The sequence below is a fragment of the Mycetomoellerius zeteki genome, unplaced genomic scaffold (assembly GCF_001594055.1).
Source record: "Mycetomoellerius zeteki isolate Tzet28-1 unplaced genomic scaffold, Tzet1.0 scaffold49, whole genome shotgun sequence".
NCBI lineage: Eukaryota > Metazoa > Arthropoda > Insecta > Hymenoptera > Formicidae > Mycetomoellerius > Mycetomoellerius zeteki.
The window spans coordinates 64660-73694 of record NW_017257489.1 but is presented as its reverse complement, the minus strand read 5'-3'; the positions used below and the strand labels follow the sequence as shown (position 1 = coordinate 73694).

At 35.6% G+C, this 9035-nt stretch overlaps 1 long non-coding RNA gene across 1 annotated transcript in view; it reads left to right on the top strand.

Annotated features, from left to right (window-relative positions):
• The window catches only part of LOC108727410 (uncharacterized), a 109918-nt gene that overhangs the window by 42199 nt on the left and 58684 nt on the right, over positions 1-9035 (top strand). Inside the window, exon 2 of the long non-coding RNA XR_001936845.1 lies at positions 7734-7791. This is a non-coding gene — a long non-coding RNA (uncharacterized lncRNA). The remainder of the gene's footprint in view (positions 1-7733; positions 7792-9035) is intronic.

Sequence of the window (9035 nt, the reverse complement as noted above, 5' to 3'; positions counted from 1 at the left end):
TTTAGCGAAACATCGTTTTTTTAAATAAACCGACAGAGCAACAAATTTTTTTCTTTGGCAACTTTTTAGCAACAAATGAGCAACAAATAAAAATGTTAGTTAGAATCGATTCCGCTCATTTTGTTCCGCTAACTTATAAGACGTAAATTTTTTATTTCTCTATATTATATTTATTCTTATTTATTAGGAATGCACCGGATATCCGAAAAATATCCTGTATCCAGTATTATCCGGTACTTTTTTACTATCCGACCGGATAGTCAGATATCATTAGTATCCGGGAATATATCCGGTTGAAATTTGATATCATTAAATTGTTGATTTTTTATTATGTAAATGTTCTAAAAATAAATATGCATATTCATAATGCTATAATATCTTATACGTTGTTGCAAAATTACAATTTTTTCTCTATAGGCTTTTTTTTTTAAGACATTTTCCCGGAATCGGATATCCGGAAAATGTCGGACATCCAACCGGATACCGGACATCCGATATTACATTTTGTCCAGATATCCGATATCCGGTAATTTTACGATCCAGTGCATCCCTATTATTTATGATATTTCTTTCATTGATGCAGGACTCAAAACTGATTTAGTCCAGTTAATATCGCAGCGTTAATGTTACGCAATATATAACAGTCAGAAACGATTCTAATCATTTTTAATGAATAAACCGTACGTGCACACAAACGGAATAGTTGCTGCAGCCAAACGCGTTTACGTCAACTGCAGACGCAATTGGTTTATCTGCGGCATACGCGAGACAATGAAACGACGTATCTCGATCCCGCGACAAGTTGGACAATGGCGATCGTGCTAGTAAATAATCGATAGGCGCGTGATCGACAGTGCGCGACAGGATATTCCACGTGTCAAGATTAACGGTCGACGACTCCTCGAGCGCGGAGTGAACGCACTCTCCGCTCTGTGAGAATTCACGATATCGTGATGTCGGTGGGAATCGCGCGTTGCGCATTGTACTCGTTACAGACGGGGAATGTAAGGGGAATTTTTCAGGGCCCTCGGCCCTTTCTTTCCTCGTGAGCTCCATGAATTTTTTTTTCACCACACGCTCATCTTGTTCTCATAATTAGCGCGATCACCGGCGCGTGTGGAGCTGGGCATTTTTATAGCTGGCACGACGACATCGCAAACACTTGTAGATTGTTGCTTAGAACACAATAAAACGAACATAAAAGCCTTTGTAGAACGAAAAGCGTGCTTGTTTCTTCCTTCGTAGTAGATTAGGAGTGCGGGAAGAATATCGCAAGAGCACCATTGTAATTATGTAGACAACGACGAAATTAAATGACAATGACGGATTAGTTAACAAATAGTTATAAAAGGCTATAATCTATCTTTATGCTTATAATATCATCTATCTTTATTGACGCAGGATGGCGAAGTTCGACTTTTCCTAGTCGCGGGTATCACTAATAATAATTAATATCATATTTTAATGACTATATATACCTATTGCACGTGGGAATAGTGATTATTCTGTTATTGTACTCCGAAGACACCCTCGAGACGAGTTGAATCACCGTCGGATATTACTGCCAGAGACCCAAGCAGAGATCCTAAGCGATAAATCCGGTTCCATTCCTCTCGCCTGTGTCTCCAATTTTCCGGCGTCGCTTCGACTTCATTTCCTTCGAGGACGACAAGGACGCGCGGCAGGTAATTCGTTAATCGGGGCGTGTGTACGTGTATAAACTAACCGAGAGTTTGTAAATGTTATCAGAAATCAAGCAGATCTAATTTGCGGTGTACAACTCCTGCGCTGAGCAATCCTATTATACAATTCGCTTGTGTTACGTGCAAATTTCATCTACGGCTTGTTTGCACATTGTAGTGCCCATTTATTCTTAGCAGAAATTTTATCAGATGATGTTCTTTATTATAATATTTTAATTCAATATTAACATATTACATTGTTAAATCTATAGTGACAACCTAATTAAGTCGCCACTGCTCCTTCTAAATATAACGTTATTTTATACTAAAACAATGGATAAATTTGACACTGTATATATAGTAGCGATTTTAATTAGATTAAATTTGGTAGTATAAATTTAACAGTATAATCTAACTGTAAATGTCACACTGCGATCTGATATTATATATCCATTCAATTCGATTGCTTATAAAAAAAGTCTTTAATCGAAACGCCAGACAATAAGGAACATAATGGTATTTGACTAAGCAAATGTACGTATCTTTATTAATAAAAAAAGTTATAAGCAATGTAAAAAGCATTGAAAAAGCATTGAAAAAGGTCAGATATGTTATAATGAGAAAGCGTTTATAGTTTGATAAAAATACGCATAAAAATTCTACTATAAAACGAAATAAGGAGGAAAGTTTGCATCGCTGAAGATTGATTCGCAAAGAATTGTCAGCGTTTCCAGTAGCTTCAGCCTGATGCTATGATGTCGCAGATATCGACGCGCCGGGGATTACGACGAATTGCGTAACCGCTTGGCTGCGTAAGCGTGTATAATTCGATTTCAAGTTCATGGAGAGAGAAAGCGAGCGAACTCGACTCGTATCTCGGACGAGCACCGCGAATGACCCTGATGGGTAGATTCCGTGTGAAAGTGAAACGAGGCATTGGTAAAAGTACACCACGCGAAGTCGTTGTCAGAACTGGATGACACACTTCCATATTTGTCGGACCCCTTTGAAAGGCCTAGTTCAATCTGATGGTGTAACTGGTATAATGGGTCACATGAGTAAAAGCGAAGTAAAGCGAACTAGAACCCAAAGAGACATTCGCAGCGGTTCTTTGTTAACCCTCAACTACAGTTAAGTTCTAAAGAAAAAGAAACAATTATAATTCGTATTAGACCAATGAGTGTATCTAAATAAATCAATTAATATAAGAGAAACATATCATATTTCTGGATCTTAGTGTTTAAGTATTTCAGGATGAATTTAATATAATCCTATGATGCTAATATCCTTTTAATAAGCATTATATAAAGATATTAATAATTTTATGCTATTATAAGTATCTTAAAAAACTACTTTTAGTAAAATAATTTATTGCGAAAAATATTGCCTCAGCCGGGATTAAAAAAAGTTGCACCTAAGTTTTAAAGCGTCCTGTTTAAAATACAAAATACAAGTGAACCTCCGCCTTGCAGCGATTGATAGAAAGAGGTTTAAAGTTTTTTTTACCTACAATTTAGAAGTTGTACCAATTATCTAAAATTTTCGCTTCGAATTCAAATGATTCGTTGCTATAGTCGAGGGTTATGTTCTTTTTTTGTTAAGTTTTTTATAAGATTAAGGATTTTTTTTGCGACAGACCATCAAAAATAATTTGATGCATTTGAATCTATTTGATATCAGAAAGAAAAAATAAAACTTTCTTGATATTAAGTTTACTTTAAGATGAATCCAGATCAAGTAAGAACGAATGATCATGAATGAAGATTAATGATGCAAACGAACGTAACAAGTTCTTTTCCTTTGATATATTCACATCGATATACATTCGTATACGCAATACTGTCCATGTCTATTAAAAAAAATTTGCTCATATTCATGTTTGTTCGTATTTTTTACTTGGTTTGACTTTATGACAAAATAATAGACTAGAAAGAGAAAAATTTTGGTTGGATCTAAAAATGTGACATTTTCGCAAAAAGTCTATAAAGCACGAAACCGATATATTACAATATATCGTTCTGTCCGAAATATCGAAATAACAGTCCAGCTCTGCTTATATTTTATCGTAGTCACTTGTACTATATAACCAGTAGTTATATTCACGTATAAGACAGCGACGGGCGGTGCGCACTACAGGATCCATCCTATACCGTGGGGTGCTATATTTCCTAGCAATGGGTGGTAAAGTTTTTTCCCCTAGCGCACCGTTGTGATATACGGTTAAATCCCCACGTTTCTACGCTTACGATTTTCATGGTACGGTCTCGTACCTCCTTACTAAAAATTTATCGACCAACTTGTAAAATTATTAGCACGGATCCGTGACTCTGTATTTCCCGGCAGCTCGGTATATGTGTCTTCATGAAGCATCCTTTCGATATGAGCAGTCGCGACGTCAGGAGAGAGCCGTAGATCATGAACTATATGGAGACGATACTTCAACGAAAGATATTTCAAAAGAGGATAACATGTCCGTTATTAGTTCGTCAGTTCTTTGCCGTAACGTGGCATCGCAGGCCGGAAATGGAACAAAACATGGTATCACGGAAAGTGCTTCCATTTACCTGATTCTACCTGATTTTATAGTTTCGTCAAACGTCATATTGCACGAATGCATCATCGTGTGCAAATCGAAACGCTTGACGTTCAATGAATCGGACGATTTCCAAACGTCTTTAAATGCGATAACTATATCCCATTCTTATAAGTATAAGTTTACTATATTCAGCAACTGTATGTTGGAGTGCCACTCGGCAAATTGGAAAAGGCACCCGACAATAGCGCATCGATAATTGAGACCGCGAAAGGACAGCAGCAAGCTTCGATGCAAATAGAGAGAAGAACGCGCCTTCCTCTTATTCCTTTTCAACTTAGTGCTCGGCATATCATAGAAATACATCGCGAAATGTCGCCGTATAAAAATCATCGAAGACTGATTTTCCACCGACGATTTACCGACGATCTTATTCTTCTTCCTCCTCGTTGTCGTCTATTTCTTCGGAGGTAGCGGCGGTTTCTTTACGTTTTAAAGCAGGGAAGAAGTCAGCTTTTTCGAGTACGAGAAAAGTTGGGGGAAAAGTAATACTATATATGTATACATACACACACTTGTGTATAAACTTGAGTTTTTGCCTCCGTCCGATCGTCCTTCGCGATACTCTCTAAATTGAAAGCAAAAACTCCTTTTCCATGATACGTAAAAATATTTAGATTTATTCAAGCATATATATGTATATATATATCGATGGGAATTTCAGAGTTTTCTAGCGTCACGATGATTAATTTTAGAACATAATTAACCAGCATTCTAAATTTTGCTACTATTCAGAGTTAATAAATCTCCCTTTATATAATTCATTGAAAATGAATGAGCTGCTAGTAGCTATTAATTGAGCCAATTTCGTGTTGCATAAGTTACTTAATCGATAGACCAATAAATTCTCCTTACGGTTACTTAATTTTATTTTTACGTACAATTGCAATGATTATTTTATTTCTCTAATTGGAAATAAATTACAAGTTCTTTTAATTTAGTAGAAAGACCGTGAGATCGACATTATAATCGAGGGAAGGAAAGATTTCTCCTCGCAAAGATGGGAAGGGGAAAACGGAGCGCGTAGCACTTGACGCAAATGCTTGCATCCGATGTCTGGCACTCACCCTCCCGGCTTTCTGATCCTCGGCTAGAGGCTAATTAACGAGCGTAAGTAATGCGTGTAATTAAAAGGGAGAGAAAATATATTGCCAGCCGGTGGTATCGCGAAGAAACGACGGGAAAACTGGTTGGTGCCACTTAATGGCTTCTCCTCGCGTGCACTCCTGGGATATGTTCCGGGGATGTCGGAAGTGTGTGTGAACGTCACAGTCACATGAACACACACCGAACTCGTGGTGAATCCGCATTGGCGTAATTCCTAATATTTACCATTCCGCAATTCGCGCTCTCATCTCTTGCAATCATGTTTGAAACTTGTTCGTAATATCATATGGAGCAATTACATTGTCCTCATTATGTTGTTTAATACAATTTTAATAAATGCCATAGTTATACTCTGCGTGTCACAAATTGTACGTACATATTGCATTACATATTATAAATATCACGTGCGTTAGAATACATGCTATTTTTGCGTGTCATTTTGCATACTTTCAAATTGTAATATTTGAATAGAGAAAATATTATAATATAAATATTTGTTTGTGTGAAATGTGCCTTCCGCGCTTACTGTGAAATTCATTAAAATTCAGTTTGTTGTGCGGAATTAAAATTAGAGAAATTAAAATTAGCAAAATTAAAATTAGCTCATTGACTATAAAGCGCGTATCATACTTGGGAAATCGGAGGATTCATCTCCAAAAATTATGATCTTCGTGTTTCCGCCAGATCGCATCGTATTCCGCAGATTCAACTATACCGTCGGAGTTTCGTCTGTCAGAATTTAATTTATGATGGGATTCCAACGCGAATGGTATTAAAATCTATAATGAATGAGCGAAATGAATTGCACGTGCGCCTCGCGTTTAGTTGCACCGGGTCCTTGCGATCTCCGTTTTGGGACTACAAGGGTCGTGTGAGAAAATTAATTTTGCCGGAACTTTCGCGTTTCGGTTCGTCCGCAACTTCGTTAAAATGAACGGCATTACGTTTGAGCATGAGTTATCGTTTGCGTGAACACTGTAGTGAGATACTTTTTGTCAATGAAATGAGACGTTTGTATACACGCCTGTTGTTTATAATTTGAGAAGAAGAGTTTCTTTTGATTGAAAGAGAGGGAGAGGGAACATCAATGCAGCCCCCACGCTCAAGTTTTAAGAAAACAGCGGCGCTATTTTACGCGAAATTAAAGTGTTTTCCGAGGAACTTTCAAACTCCCGCCTGACGGAAAGAGCGATTTTCCCCGTGCATTTTCGTTGCATCCGTTGCGATTCGCTCGGCTGCTAAATATTCCAGCGAAGAAAGATTTCCGCTGAGAGGATTTCAGATCCGCCAGTTACTGGATACACTGTTTTCACGAGGATTTCCATCGCGAGCTGCTCGTTTTCCGTCTACGGGACATTGAAGTGCTTCTGGCAGCTTTGTCGAATAAAAAATCAATTAACGCCCTGCCACTCTTTTTTCGCGTGTGTAAGAATATTAATGACATACTTTCTGTGGAAATGTTCAATCTTATATAGATATTACTCTCGATATATCATTGCTGTAACTAATGTTACACTTACTATTGTCCTTATTGTGATAAAAAATATTTTTTGTATATTTAACTTAAATCTTTTCAAATCTCTCTCTCTCTCTCTCTCTTTCGCTTATGTTGTTTTACGAATATAAAGCGTAAATGCACGGTTAAAAAACTTGTGTTAAAAACACATTTCACGTATCTCAAACGGTCCATTAAAATTTTTGTAGATTTAACACAAGATGAATAGGTTAGGAAATATCGTAACACTAATATTATGTGAACAAATTAACTAAAAAAATGTAACACCCACAATTTGTAAGCAAATTGTGGCAACATATTTCTTCAGTCAATTTAACATTTATAATATAATAGATTAAATTAACATTTGTAGTATAATATATAAAATTAAAATTTATTAGATTAATAATAACATATTATCAATTAATTATTTAGTAAAATCAACACTTATAATATATTAAGTTAATTACACATTTTATTAATTTATTTTAACATTTATGTTTTAAAAAGCATTACTTTTATATATATGTTAATTGTTCACCTATTTATTAATTGTGTTATTTTAACAAATACAGAATATCAATATAACGCAATATATTCAAATAAAGCAATTACATTATGTTAAACTGACTCGTATATGTTAAAAATTTAACACAGAAATCTTAATAAGGATCGATTTTAACACAAATACAAAATATTTTTTTTGTATATACTTTAATATAATATGTTTTCGATAAGTATCTTTACTTGAGCCGCAATAGCGTAATTACAAGTCGCGTTATTAACGTGGCCATAATTAACGATCGAGCGGTCGCTTTACTTACGTACTCAAGTTCCTTTTCTTTTTGTGTTTAAGAGCTCGGATACCTTTTGAGAGGGGCTTTCGCTTCGTCGACTTGGAGTGACGTACACCGGTGAGTATCCCAAATCCTATAATAGGATTATAAATTGTAAACTGCTGCAAGAAACGAGCGTCTCTATCCCCCCCTCCTTTCTCTCTCTCTCTCTCTCTCGCTTGTATGCTGCTCATTCTCTCTCTATCGACAATATAGCACCGCGCTTAATTCCCAAGGCGGTGTTTAAAGAGCAGCGAAATGCCGAAATTGCTGGTAATTAACGCGAGTCTCGGATGTGCTCTCGCCCGTTTCAGGATCGAAATCAAATCGACCATGACTGCAGCCTGCCGATTTATTTCGTCCTTTGCCAACTACATATATACGCGAAATAGAACTTCGTGTCGGACATAGGTGCCAAGTGTTTCATTCGAAAATTGTCCAATCGCTTGACGATAAAACGATAAGAAATTTCAGTAAAACAAAAAAAATTGTTTCATTTAATGAGTAACGTGGAATATGTTTTCAGACCAAATTTGATAAGAACTTTAATGACACTTTATAAACGATCCCTTAAAAGTCATTAAAATCTTTTACGAAGGAAAATATTTAACGAAGGGAAATTCCTATTGCCATTTTGTCGTTATTCTTCGCAAAGAGCAATGGAAATTACATTATAAGGAGACATTATTGTCGGAAAAAACGATTTTACTGAAAGATTTAAAAATTTAGCTAGAGACAGTTCTGAAAATAATTTTGTAGGATCATTAAAATAATTACGTAGAAAACTCAAACATGATGAGCAAGTTGCTACAAAAAATTATAATATTCTAATAATTAACTTAAGCGTCTTACATAATTATTTTGATAGAATGTTCAACAAAATTATTTTTAAATCTTGCACAGTTAAATTTTTTTAAATAATTTAGCAAAATCGTTCTTTCCATGTAGAGATATCGTATACTCAAAAAAGTGATCTTGCAGTTATACAGAAAATTAAATAATTGTAAGTACGAAAAATAGCTAAAATAGATAAATTACTAGCAAGTACTACGATATTGGATATATATTGCATCTAATCATATAGATGACAGAGATAGAATTTAGATTTTGTGCTATAAATTCTATGCGTATGCGTATGCGTGTGTGTGTGTTACATAATTTTCTATCAATTACAGCTATAAAAAATAGCTATAATTCTAGCTGAAGCAGCAAAATATTTTTTTGATATATTATACTTTCAAAACATTTGAACGCAATCTCGACGCCTATGGAATTATATTATGCGCTCGCACGTGTGTACGATGCATTCAACTTACGCGCGT